The sequence below is a fragment of the Artibeus jamaicensis genome, unplaced genomic scaffold (genome assembly GCF_021234435.1).
Source record: "Artibeus jamaicensis isolate MK-2021 breed Jamaican fruit bat unplaced genomic scaffold, CSHL_Jam_final contig_391, whole genome shotgun sequence".
In the NCBI taxonomy this organism is placed as follows: domain Eukaryota; kingdom Metazoa; phylum Chordata; class Mammalia; order Chiroptera; family Phyllostomidae; genus Artibeus; species Artibeus jamaicensis.
Genome location: NW_026521814.1, coordinates 33,281,375 through 33,294,165, shown reverse-complemented (window position 1 = coordinate 33,294,165; position 12,791 = coordinate 33,281,375). Strand labels below are relative to the sequence as shown.

Genomic DNA, 12,791 nt, shown 5'->3' with positions numbered 1-12,791 from the left:
TTGCCCCATTTCCAGTTCTTCACCCACTCCCCATACGCAACTGGCACCCTTCAAACTGTTGCCTTAATGCTGAATCCCCGGATGGGTGGTTTTGCATATTTTTTAAGGCTGTGTGGGTCCTTTAAGCAAAGTTTTCTGAAAATCTGGCAGTTTCTTCTGCTGCCCTAACCCCCACTGGTTTTTATAGCTGGAAGTCATAGGGATTTATCTTCTTGGCACTAGAATCCTGGACTGTGCAGTCTGGCTGGGGCTGGGATTCCTCGCTCCCAACGTATCCCTTCTGATTTTTATCTACCACACATGACTGTGAGACCATCCAGGTCCGTGCCACAACTGTCGCCTCTTGTGCCGCACCATGTCTCCTTGCCTCTCTACCCCATGTCCACATCTCTGCCCTTTCTACCCTTCTGGATGAATGTGGCTTCTTTAAATCTTTGGTGGTTGGAGTACCATACAGGTCGATTTTCTGACAGTTTTGGGTGTTATTTGTTGAGATTTAGTTGTAAATCCTTTCTGTGGTTACAAAGATGTGAAGTGTGTCTATCTATGCCTCTTTCTTGACCAGAAGTCAGTTTCTGAAGTTTTTAATGTGAAACTCATTTAGAGAGTGATTTAAATACCAGGAGCATCCAAAGAATGTTTAAAGTTTTTTATTTATCAAGTGACTTTGAGTAAAGAGCCAAGGTTCAGGCAGGACACACCCCAGGCTGTGGGCGGGATCTGCAGCCTGACCAGGGCCAGGGCTCATCAGCAAGCCAGCAGAGTGCTTCAGGAGGTGCAGTGGGGGTGAGATACAGGCCTGAGGCTTCTCCAGGGTGAGAAATGTGTGATGGAGAAACGAATAGCAATAGAAAGGGTGTGGGTGCTACTGGTTACAGCACAAGCAGACTTCTCTTTCTCTCTGGCTAAACATTTCTCTCTCTGAAGCTGACCCACTGACACTCTGTCACCTGATAATTATCATACTGTGCAAGGGGAGATTTTTAGAGATTTTTCCTCTAGGAAAGTTGTGGGGAGGGTTGAAGAAAAGGGGACATTTGGGTTACGGATGAACCTACAGAAGGGAGAGATGTGGAAAGCAGGGAAATACATAGTATTCTTTGTGCAGTGTTTGTTGATCAAATAAACACTTTGCCAGAGTCTTTTCCAGTTTCTCTTTGTTATGAGAGAAGGAAAAAAAGAAGAACCCCACCCCTAATGTTGTTCTAAAGCTTATCAATGACTACGTTTCTTTAGTTCAACCTGAGTTGGTGACCGCCAAATATCCTTGAGAAAACTCTTACCCATGTAAGATATAGCAATCCTGGCAATTTTAATGCCGTCACTAATCATTCGGGACACTCTGACATCCTTTCACTGTAATATTTGTGTGTTTAGTGAAACCTTTTGAAAAGTCATTTCACTAGCCAACAAAAGTTATTTCATAGTTGTGATGTAATTGTGAGGTAGTATTTCAGGGCTGTCAAGATCAAAGACTTAAAATATAGTTTATAAAAAAAAAAAGTTCAGGAATGACCTCTCGAAACAACCTTTTAAAGGAACCGACCAATAGCATTTCATCTTCTGTTTTCCTTTCATTTTTGGAATTAGAATGATACAAGAGATATATTCTCCAGAGGCTCATGAATCAAAATTAAAGAGTGAAAATAAATACTTCTAGTTGAAAAATTTCACTCTGATTTAAACAGTGAGAAAGATATATACTCAATGTATTGGCCATAAAAATAGGAGAACTGTATTTAAATCGTGAATTGGGCTTTATACCAAAATCTGAAAATGGATGTCTTGAAAACCACTTTATGGTTATCATGTTGGAAGAAAGAAATTTTTTAATAAGTGGGGTTATTCATCTAGTTTATCTTCTTGGGCCTTATAAGCCAAAACTAGATTATCTTTAAAAAAATGAAGATCCTTTCTGTACAACAGAAACCCAAATTGACATATTAATTTTTTTATACTCTTGCTTGTTGACCACTTATAAGCTCAGCTATTGACCTGGTCTGAATGGACTGATTTGTGGTGAATTCTGAAAGTGAATTACCTTCTCTGCTTGTCTAAGACAATGAAAAAAGGAGGCACAAAGTGACAATTCTCCCTTGTAGCACTTTCTGACTTCCCCAAGCTAAGAAAAGGAAAACCAAAAAGACAAACAATACTCATTCACTTATAAAGCATTTTTAGGTGGTGACGACTTTTAAAAAATTATGATCTGCTGACCCTTTAAAAGCAAAATAAGGAAAAAGTATTTGTGATAACTCCTTTCCTCCCTCTGCTAACTCAGAGTAGAGCTCCAACCCAACATCTTTTATTTGAACTTACTGACAGATCAGGCAGACAGCACTTTAATTTTTTTTTTTTTTTAAGAAAAAGACTGATCCCCAGGGATGGACTAATCAACTGAAGATCCTATTTAAGTTAAAAACAAACAAACAAACAAATGAACAAACAAACAAAAAATTCAATCATTTATTTTTCTCCAGAAGGATAGAACATTTGCTTTTCCCCTGCTTGAATCTCAGATTATGCTACAGACTAGAAGGGATGTTCTCCTAGAGTTGCCCCATATTTACTTTCTCAAAAAGACTATTGCTACTCTTCACAAAGCGCAGCTCTGTTAGTAACAGCAGTGGTGGCAATAGTAATCATCACAGATAACCGCCACCACCACAGCAGCTACCACCGACAGGTCTGCTTGTGGCCGTCTGGCACCAAATGGGGCAGCCTGCACTTGCCAGCTTGTCTCCATTGCGCTCCCTTCCCTCCTTCCTTTTCTTTTCTTTCTTTGTTTTAAGTTGACACACAGATTTATTCAAGTAGGCAATGTGTCATCTGAGAAAAAACATTCCCAACAGCTTCTAGTTCGGTTTACAGTTTCTTTATCTTCAAGTGGGGAAATCACTTGTTTCCTAATTGCGCCGAGCTGAGTTTTTCCACATTGTTAACTTGAATTTTATCTTCTAACATCTTCCTTTTCCCCGTCCAAGGGACTGTTAAAAATACAGAATGCTTCACAAATTTGCATGTCACCCTTGCGCACAGGCCATGTCAGTCTCTGTATCCTTGTAGTTTAAGTACACGTGCTGCCGACGTGAGCACTTCACAGCGCTCTTTGTAAGAAGGGTTTATTATCACCACTTTGCAAATGAAGAAAGTGAGCCCAGAGATGTTAAGTAGCTTAATGTCTCATAATAAAGAAGTAATACAGCAGCAGTTTGAATCGATGTCTGACTATACACTCTTCTTTTTCACACTCTAGCCAATTGTTGTGGCTATTTCTCTTTGCTGGGGGAGTCAGACAAATAGGGAGAGGGCATGTGGGAATCTTCCTGGAAGACTGAGGAATAAATGACTAGTGCTGTCCTGGACATTCCTTCACTAACCTTTGAAGACTAGCCTCATTCACCATTGTATTCCCATTGGCAGACACATAGGAGATCAATAAATGTGAAATAAATGGAGATAATACTTATTGAATTTGTCCTGAGTTAAATATTTTGTATATATATTTTACAGATTTTATTTATTTATTTAGTTTTAGAGAGAGGGGAAGGAAGGGAGAAAGAGAGGGAGAGAAACATCAATATGTGGTTGCCTCTCACATGCCCCCTACTGGGGACCTGGCCTGCAACCCAGGCATGTGTCCTGACCGGTCCTTGAACCAGCGACCCTTTGATTTGCAGGCTGGTACTCAATCCACTGAGCCACAGCCGCTAGGGCCTGAGTTAAATTTTAAAACCACTGCTACCCCAACAGTCAGGGGTCTGCAATTTCTACACAGGAAGAGTTTAAGGAATGGCAATCTGGTTGCGAGGAGGCCTACGTGGACTGTGTCAGAGCATAGCGAGGGATGGGTGGCTCTGGTAACAGCGTAATAAATGGTAATGATGGTAACTGGGACACACCGAAGTCCTCATGGGATTGCTCAGCATGGCTACTGAGTACCCATTCCAGTCCAGCAATGGGCCAGGGTCTCAGGGCCAGTGATGAACCTACCACCTAACCACAGACATCTCTGGGAAGCTGTGGCAGGCAGGAGGGGCTGACCCAGGGCCTTCCGCCTCGCAATCAGCTCCGTGCTGCCAGAGGTGCTGCAGCTGTGCTGCTCAGGGTGTTTTCCGCAACGCGATGACAGTGTGATGGAAGAGCCATTGCCTCACAGCCCTGCAGCCCTGCCAAGCCCCGGGAGCACTCATGCTCACATTTGCCTCTGTGGAGAACCCACCCAGCTTGGTGGGGCCCGCAAATGGAGGGGAGGGAGAGGATCCTTCCCTAATGTAACATCTTAGTACATTAATCAAAAGCAAAATAAAAGCAAATTTTCCCCCAACATAAACCCATGTTGATGACATAGCTCTCTTTAGAATGGGGTTGTGGCAGGGTCCAGCTGGACTTGCCGGCTCCGTGTCCACGGATGTAACTAAGAAGAGTGCAGAGGATGTAGGAGATAAAGTTTCTCTGTCAGGGAAGAGATTCGAAACTGGCTTCAAAAGAAAGAGAGGAGCGTTATTGTTGAGGTTGGGGCCTCAGAGGAAGATGTCTTTCCAGCCGAAACGCTTAACAAACCAAACCCACAGAATTGGATATTCTAGACTCTTTGGTCGAAAGCACCTGGGGGCCCAGGTCTTTCTGATCTCTCTTCTCCAGGCTGCAGCACTTTTAATATGTCTCTGCCGGGTTAGGCCTGGATGAATGGAGGCTCGTGCCGTTTTCCGGAGGTTTCTTCTCTGCAATCCGACCTCCCTTGCCTTTGCCCCTAAGCATTTCAAATCCAGAGGCCATTTTTCCTTCTGCTCAGCCTCTGGCTGAGTTATGAAGGTTGAAAGGGAGTTGTAAAAGGGAATGTACTTATTTCTGGGAGCTAAAAAAAAGTTTGTTTTTCCTCTCACCTTCTAAGTTCTTCTAGCTGGGCTTATAATCAAATTAACAGAGAAAGATTTAGTTGTTTATTTTTAAGCTGGAATTTATTGGGGTGACATCAGTTTACAAAACCATACAGGTGTTCAGTAACTGGAGAAAAAGTACAGAGTTAATTATACGAATGTACATTCGGGGTGCCATGTAATAAGGAGACCCGAAACACATGGGAGAGTTGAGGTTTTTATGCCAATCTGGACAAAGGAGAAAAGGAGGGTGTGGCAAGGGTCTGAGATTTCAAAGGACTCAGGCAGTTTACAGGCAGCTTAGGAAGAGCCAAACACAGGTGGCAGACAGGCTCTTGCCAGGCGACCCAGGAACAACGGGACACGGGGGACCTGGGTTTCTCTTGGAATCTCTTAGACAGGAAAGGGGGGGGGGTCAAATGTTTTCTTCTGAGTCTTCTGTTTCTTAATCAATAAGCTTAAAAATCGATATCCCCAAAGGGAGTTTTAGGGTGGTGAAACTTCGGTCCCCTTCATACTTGAGAAATACTAGTTCCCTTGAAGCCTCAGAGCCGAGCACTGCGACAGCCTGGAGCAGAACCTCAGCAGAGACCGGTGGGGTGAACGAAGTGATGGACCGGACGGGCTCTCTTACTGGCCACTCTGAACACTGAAATCCCCTTTCACTGCATCGGCCTTGTTTCTGGAGGCAAGAAAAGCTGCGGAGAGTGTGGTGCAAAATGTCCAAGAAGGCAGCCTGTCAACTGTGGTCTTTCCTTGAGAAAAAGAGGACACAGAACAGGAAAAGTTTCTACCTTTTCCTCTGCTCCTGGGCAGCCTGGTTATCATGTTTCTGGTTATCACGGGGGAGAGAGAGAGAGAGAGAGAGAGAGAGAGAGAGAGATTTCCCAGAGCAGCCCAGAGAGAGAGTTCAGTCAAACCCGGGCCTCCAGGTACTTTTCACCAAAGTCTATGGAACTTTTGACCCTTCAGCTGCTACAACAACAAAAAGGTTTTTGTGCCTTCTCATTTATGAAGTATATCAAAGTGAGACAAATACAATGAATTCAAGCACATACATTTAACAATCACACTTGCTTGCTCTTAGAAATCTCTAGGAATTTATGCCCAAGTTACTATTTTATCTGTAACTATAACTTTGTTTTCACTGGAAGGGGAAGTTTCTCCAGCAAAGGGTAATTTAATTTTGTCAGTAACCAGACACATTCTGTTTAGATTTGAAATCCTTTTAAAATAGGGGCTTTCTATCACCAGCCCCAAGCATGTTTGGATTACGGGCCCTTCCAGAAAGGGGTCCTCTGACTATTGATGACGTGGTGACCGAAGCAGACAACTTGCCTTCTCAGTGGCAGCTTCCTAGAGAGAAATATTATCAATATCCACACGTTAAGAAGCTGGAAACGGCCTGGCCGCAGCTCCCCTGGCCACGTGGCCTCTCCTGGCCAGCAGCTGGCCCACGGCTGCCCTCTCAGTGAGCACCCAGGACGCGCCGAAGGGAGAGAAGAATTCCGGCAATGGCGAAAACAACTTTCCACTCCATCACAAGAAGCCAAACACAGAAACCATATTCAAAGAGTTCTTTGTCCACAAGATAACGTTTGAATCGGAAACTTGTTTAGCCAGATTCTCTTGTTACAATTTACTGCTTCATCAGGTGGGGGCAGGGACAGGCACAATCTATTCTTTAAATAATGGGACAATTCCCACAGGAAGGTCGGCAACTTCCAAGGTGTATTTAAAAAACCCTCCTCTGCTCGTAGTTCACCCTCCAGCATTGACAATGTGCCTCTGACTGCTGGAGGGATTTGTGCACAAATAACCACAAGTAAGAGTGTGTGGCGTTCAAGTCAGAGGAAAAGGTAGCCAAGAGCAGTCATATTCAGGAGACCTTCCCTCCCAGGGATTAAAGGTGGGAGCAGAGATGGAAGAGATGGAGAGAAGGGAAAGGATGGACAGACATCTCCCTGCCGTACATTCCTGGGAGAACAATCGCCTTTGTTCAAAGCAGGCTGAGAGAGCAGCTTGCGAAGCTCCGGATCTGGGCTCAGGGCAGGTTAGGGCCTGTATGTACTTGTGAGGTCTCCTGGTGACCAAGAGCCCAGGTGGGTGGGCCTGGAATGCTGATAGTAGGGCAAGGCGAGGGGGGGTGGGCAGGGTTGACCCATTACCCGTCTACTTCCACCCAGAGTTCTGACTTCTTCAGCTTCTGAAGCCCCCTCCAGTGTTCCTGATGGGAGATAGAGGAAAGCACTGATTTCATGCCTCTCTGGGGAGACAGCCAGGTTGGCTGCTGGGGGCAGACTGGGTTTCTGATGGCCCAGTGTGAGGCTCAGATTCTGGCTGGGCCACAACCACCTGGGGAGTTCAAACAAAACAAACCAGTTTCCTGGGCTCCTGAAGATCTTATGAATCTCCATGGGGATTAGGCTTGGGAATTTGTGTTTTCCAAAACTTCCCAGATATTTCTCAAGCTACTGGTTAAGCACCTTCCAGGGTGACTCCAGTGTTTGTTTTGTTTTCAACCTACTAATGTGTGTGAACCAGTTGGGAATCCCAAATCCAAAAACTGGCCAAACTTCTAAGGGGCCTGAGTAGACCCCAGGGCAGACTCTACCAGCTGACAGCTTTCCCAAGATGGGTTTAGGGAGACCCATTCACCAGGGACCCTTCAGACTTCTGGTCTCCCAGAACAGGGGCTCACGGTGTCATGGGGTTAATGTTTTCAAGATCTGATGTCCTGGAAGAGTCAGGCCTGGCTGACCGCAGCTGGAGGCCAGACACTGGCGGTCAGGGGAGTATGGAACTGGGAAACCACTAACATGTGCCTCAGTCTAGGATGTTCGGCCCCTCGAGCCTCCATTTCACGCCTCATACAACTTCCTGGCCGAGCTCTTATCTAAGCGCCATCTCATGGGCCTAAACTGGACCTTTTGGTTTATATGTGTTCTTGCAAAATGTATATTGTCTTGTTCACTGATTCATTCATCAAGTATTCAGTAACTGCTATGTACCAGACATTTGGAGAAACATTAGCAAAGAAACCATCAGGGATCACCGCCCTCGTGGAATGTATATGCTAACAGGGGAGGGAAGACAATAATTTATAAGCATAAAAAATAGAGAATTATCGGGATGGTAGAAGGTGGTAAGTGCTAAGGAAAAAATAATCCAGAGAAAGGGAATCGGAAGTGCTGACTGGAAGGGGCTGGGCAAGTTGCAGTGTTAAGTTTTCGGAGCATTTGTTGTTTTATTTATATTGATGGTATGGCTACATATCTCATTTGACTTTTGGGTTCGTTTGGTTGGTTTTTGCTTAGCACCAAGTTTTTAAATGCTGCATAATATTCCATGGTGTGTGTTTACCACTGTTAATTATTCACTGTCACAATATGGACACTCAGGTTACTTCCAATCTCCCATCACATGAATCATGCTGCAGTTGGCGTTCTGGGTTAAAAAATGCATTTGGGGTTTATTCCTAGGAGTGGAATCGCTGTGTTGTAAGGTCTGCCTGTAATTTACCAGATATGCCAGATTGCTCCCCAGATTGCTGCAGCCACCCACACTCCCATCAGCATGGACAAGAGTCTCTAAATCCCCATTCCCCTGCCAACACTTGGCATTATCCAGCTCCCTGGATCTTTTGGCAGAGTATCCTGGCTGCTGTTATCAGCATTCTTGCTGACATAACATTCTGCCATTATTATCCATGGCCCTGTCCTTCCCTGGCTCTCCTCAGTTCTCGTCTGCACTTCACACACCCTCTATTTCCTTAGAACCACAAGCACTTCTTGTCTGCATTGCTGGGCTGTGTGTCTTTCTAACCTCAAGCTTCATTCCAATTGGACTTCATATCCTGAGATCAGAAATCCCACCTCTTTTTAGCAAGACAGTATCCCAAAGACTGTCCTTCTCTTACCTGGGGTAATGGTTTTGCTTCTACACTGTTGTCAGGATGTTTGACCCCACAGAGGGCCTGCACTGGTTTCCTGTGTTCTGTCTCATCAAATCTGAAGGCTCCCACCTGGCCTCATGGCTGCCAACCCACCTGTCCTTGCTCTTCCATCCCACTTGGTCTTGGCACATATTCTTCCCTCCGCCAGAATGAGCCCCTCTCCCACTTTGCCTGGCTCACGATGGTTCACTTCTGGATCTCAGCTAGAGTCATGTTCTCCTTTCCCTGGGTCTCAGTGAGGTGTCCCACATGTGTTCCCACAGGACCCTGAGCTTTTCCTATTGTGACCCTTTTCCATTCTCTTTGCTGTAGACACCACTAGGTTCAAGTCTTTGCAAGAGGGACTGTGACCTTATTCACTGCTCTAGCTTTAGCACCTGCAGTTGTGTGGGCCCCTGGTAGGTGTTCAATCAATATTCACCAACTAAACAAGGGAATGAATGACTGAGGGAGCGGAGGCTTTCTGCCTCTCACACACACGACTGTTGCCAGCAGCAGGTCTTCATGCCTCACTTTAAACACTTCTCTCCTCTACATTGTCATCTTGTTCCCCTTGTTCTCAAAATTTGATTCAAAACCCAGCAATTCCACAAATCTTACCCTCAATCCCAACCTGATCATGGTTCTTCCTTTGCTTGGAATCCTGTATTCTTTGTAACAGCTTTTCACTAGAGTTAGTGTTTGCTAATGCCACAGGCCCACATTATGGAGGAAGTAGTCTCTAATGGGGCCCTCCTGTTCTTGCCTGTCCACTGCCAAATTCTGTCTCGAGGACCTCCCTGCAGTCCACCTTCCCAAATGTCGCAACATGTGTAACTGCAATCTGTGATATTTGATGCCTTTGGCTCTCCCATATTCACTTATCCATTTAAGCCCACTTCTGGTTATCAGCCCCAAGTGGCATTTGGGGGAGCCACCACTCCTTCACTTTCACTCCAGGTTTGGAGGTGGGGCCCTGGGGAGGGACCTAATCATCTGGGCATATGACCCAGCCAATGAGACATCGTGAGGGTTTGCTGGAAAGTGTGTGTGTGTGGGGGGGGGGGCGGGGGCTGTGAGAACCCTTTGTCTCGCTGGATTTAACCTGACGGGATAATATGTTAGGTCTAGAGATTTAAGCAGCCACATTGTCACCATGAGAGAAGTGCCCATCTGAGAAAGAAGCAAATCCCACAGAAGCTGACCCAAGAAGTGGGGAGAGAGAAACTGGTCTTTTTCTTGAGCTGCACCTAAAGTTAGCCTTCCTCCTAAAATTTTTAGGACATGAGCCAAAGTTAATTGGAGATGATGGTATTTATTATCTGGTATTTATATTTGATGTTTAATTTTAAATAAGTGGCAGAGATTGTGGTGGAAACAGTACTAGTTTTTTTTTTTTTTTTAACTCATCTATTAGCTACTTATGTGATCATGGTGAAAGCATTGTACCTCCCTGGGTGTCCTGCTCTTCATCTGGGCAGTGAGGGAGCTGGACAAGATCAGGGCTGATCAGATACTGAACAGTATGCGTCAGCCCGGGGTTCTGCTGCCTTCTGGCCTGACATTCCAGTTGTCAAATAGCTTGGACCAGCTAATCTCAACATTCTTGTGTACCTGTCATTCTGTGATCCCAGGCAGGCAAAATCTGATCTTTTTATAATCCCTGATACTCTCATCTAAGCACACCTTGCATAAGGTGCAAGATGAAGCATGTTGTATTAAAACCAACAGACAGCATATTTGGGTTCCCCCAACCCCTGATTTTTTTTTTATCCTTACCAAGTTTCCTTTCGATCCATTTTGTGTTTGATTTGGGAAAAAGAGAGAAAGAGGTGTAGGTCTCAGCCTGGAGCGTGACCTCAGGCATGTAATTTGTCTGTCATTATGCTGTGGGTAGAAATGACAAGAGGATAATTCACAGTGACATTGGTAATTGAGTTATGAGGTTTTTTGGGTTTTGTTTTATTTTTGCTTGTTTTTCCTAGATTGTGAAACCTCATGGATTTTTCCCTTCATGTGTTTAGACTTCTAAAATACTTTCTTTTAGAAAAGAAAAACAAGTGTTTTCCCATAGTTTTTATTGCTAGAAAAATCACACAGCCTTTGCCCCATGATTCCCATTAATCCTTTTCATTGTTGTTTTCAAGTTTAGCAATATGTTTTTCTAGACAAGTCAAATATTTCTAGGCCCACTTATCTCAAGGTAGCATACCGAATGAGCACATCAGTGACGGAATGTCTGAAGAATGAGTTTGTGTGGCCCTAACCTCCTGGGCACGGCCTGTGAGGAACATGGTCAGGGAGAGTTTGATTTGGGTCTATAACTAAGCTCTACTTATTGCCATAGTTAACCTAATAGCCCAGGGTCAAAGAAATAAGTAAAATTAAGAAACTGGGTATATAAATAAAAAGCCACCACAGAAGTTTCTCTCAGCTCAAAGAGACCTGGTTGACTAATTTGTTGAGAGATTTTTTTTAAAGTGATTTTAATTCATTCATTCCAACCTCTTGGTAAATCCTGTTGGCTCTACCTCAAGAGTACATCCAATGTATAACCACGCCCTTACCTTCCACTGCTCCACTGCAACCCCAGGCACCATCATCTCTCATTTGGACTCTGCCATGACTGCCCATCTTCCATCCTGGCTTCTCTGCAGTGGATTCTCTAGAGCATAGCCACACAGCACATCCGGGCTCAAACCCCACCACGGTTCCCTTCTGCACTGGGTATAAAACCCCGTAGCTTTACCATGGCCTTCAAAACCCAGCCTGTGCTGGCCCTGGCAGCCTCTCCAAAGATACCTCCTCTTACTCTTTACTCCTTCCCTTTGTTCCTGCCACAACTCCTTGCTGTTCCTCAGAAATGCCAAGTGCATTCCTGCTTTTGACCTTGCCGTCCCTCATGCCTGGGGTGCTCCCTCTTGGGTACTTTTGCAGCCTCCTCCCTCACCTCATTCAGGCCTCCACGCAAATGTTTTCGGAGTTTCCCTCATGACTGTCTAAGATCGTAGCTGCCATTCCACTCTAGTTTACCCTCTCTAATCTGTCTCCATAGCACATATTCCCATCTGACATGTATTTACTTGTTTACTGCTGTCATATCAGGAACTTTTTTCACGTTGTTATTCACAGTGGTGTCTCCCAAATCTTGGAATAATGCCTGGTATATAGTAGGTGCTCAGTAAATATGTCGAATGACTGAATTTATTTTTAAAAGAAGTATTTATTGCACATGCAATAACATGCTGGGTATTTGTCTTAGATTTTTAACGCATATAACCAAACATTTTTCTTAGATTGTGAAAGAAAGAAACTCTGAAATCACATGTAGTGAGACATACCAAAATCTATTAAAAATATATTAAAGAGCTGTAGTCCCAGGTCTGGTCAGGAAAGTGGCCTTATCTAAGAGCTGAAGTGGTAGTTAAGTATGTCTTGGGACCTGTTAGTTTTAACCCTGGGGATGGTCTGCTCAGCCCATTGATGACAGCCCAGCTGTGCCTGAGGTCACAGGTTCCTGCCCCTAGTGAATCTGTTAGTGTCGTTTTTGCCGCAGCTGCAGACCTACTGTGCACACCCTGGCCAGCCTCCCCTGGCTAAACATGACTGTGACCTCCAAGAGCACCCTTGAGAAGAGATGCACAGGACTGTACAGAACCATTGCTGGGCCTGGGAACCAAGCATGAAGTCACTTCAAAGCCAGCTGCTGTGTCTGAAGACCACGCAGTCATGGTGGAGGAGGAGTATGAGTGTATGGAGATGGGGTGCTGGGTGACAGCTTCTTGGTGGCGGAGTTTGGTCTGAGACAGCCCCTGGGCCCCAGAGATGGTGCCTGGTAAAGAAAGATTACCTGACTTACTTTTACCAAGTCCATATAAAGGTCAGCAGATGCCCAGGCAAATCTGGGCACAAACCATAATTTTTTCTCCCTCAGTTATCAAAAGAAAGCATCGTTAAAATATCCCTGAAATCCTCAA

At 44.8% G+C, this 12,791-nt stretch overlaps 1 non-coding gene across 1 annotated transcript; it reads right to left on the bottom strand.

The window, feature by feature from the left end:
• Positions 1 to 2,992: 2,992 nt before the first annotated feature.
• Positions 2,993 to 3,096, bottom strand: LOC119055284 (U6 spliceosomal RNA). The gene has a single exon (XR_005083668.2). It is a non-coding gene; the product is annotated as a U6 spliceosomal RNA (small nuclear RNA).
• Between the last annotated feature and the right edge of the window lie 9,695 nt (positions 3,097 to 12,791).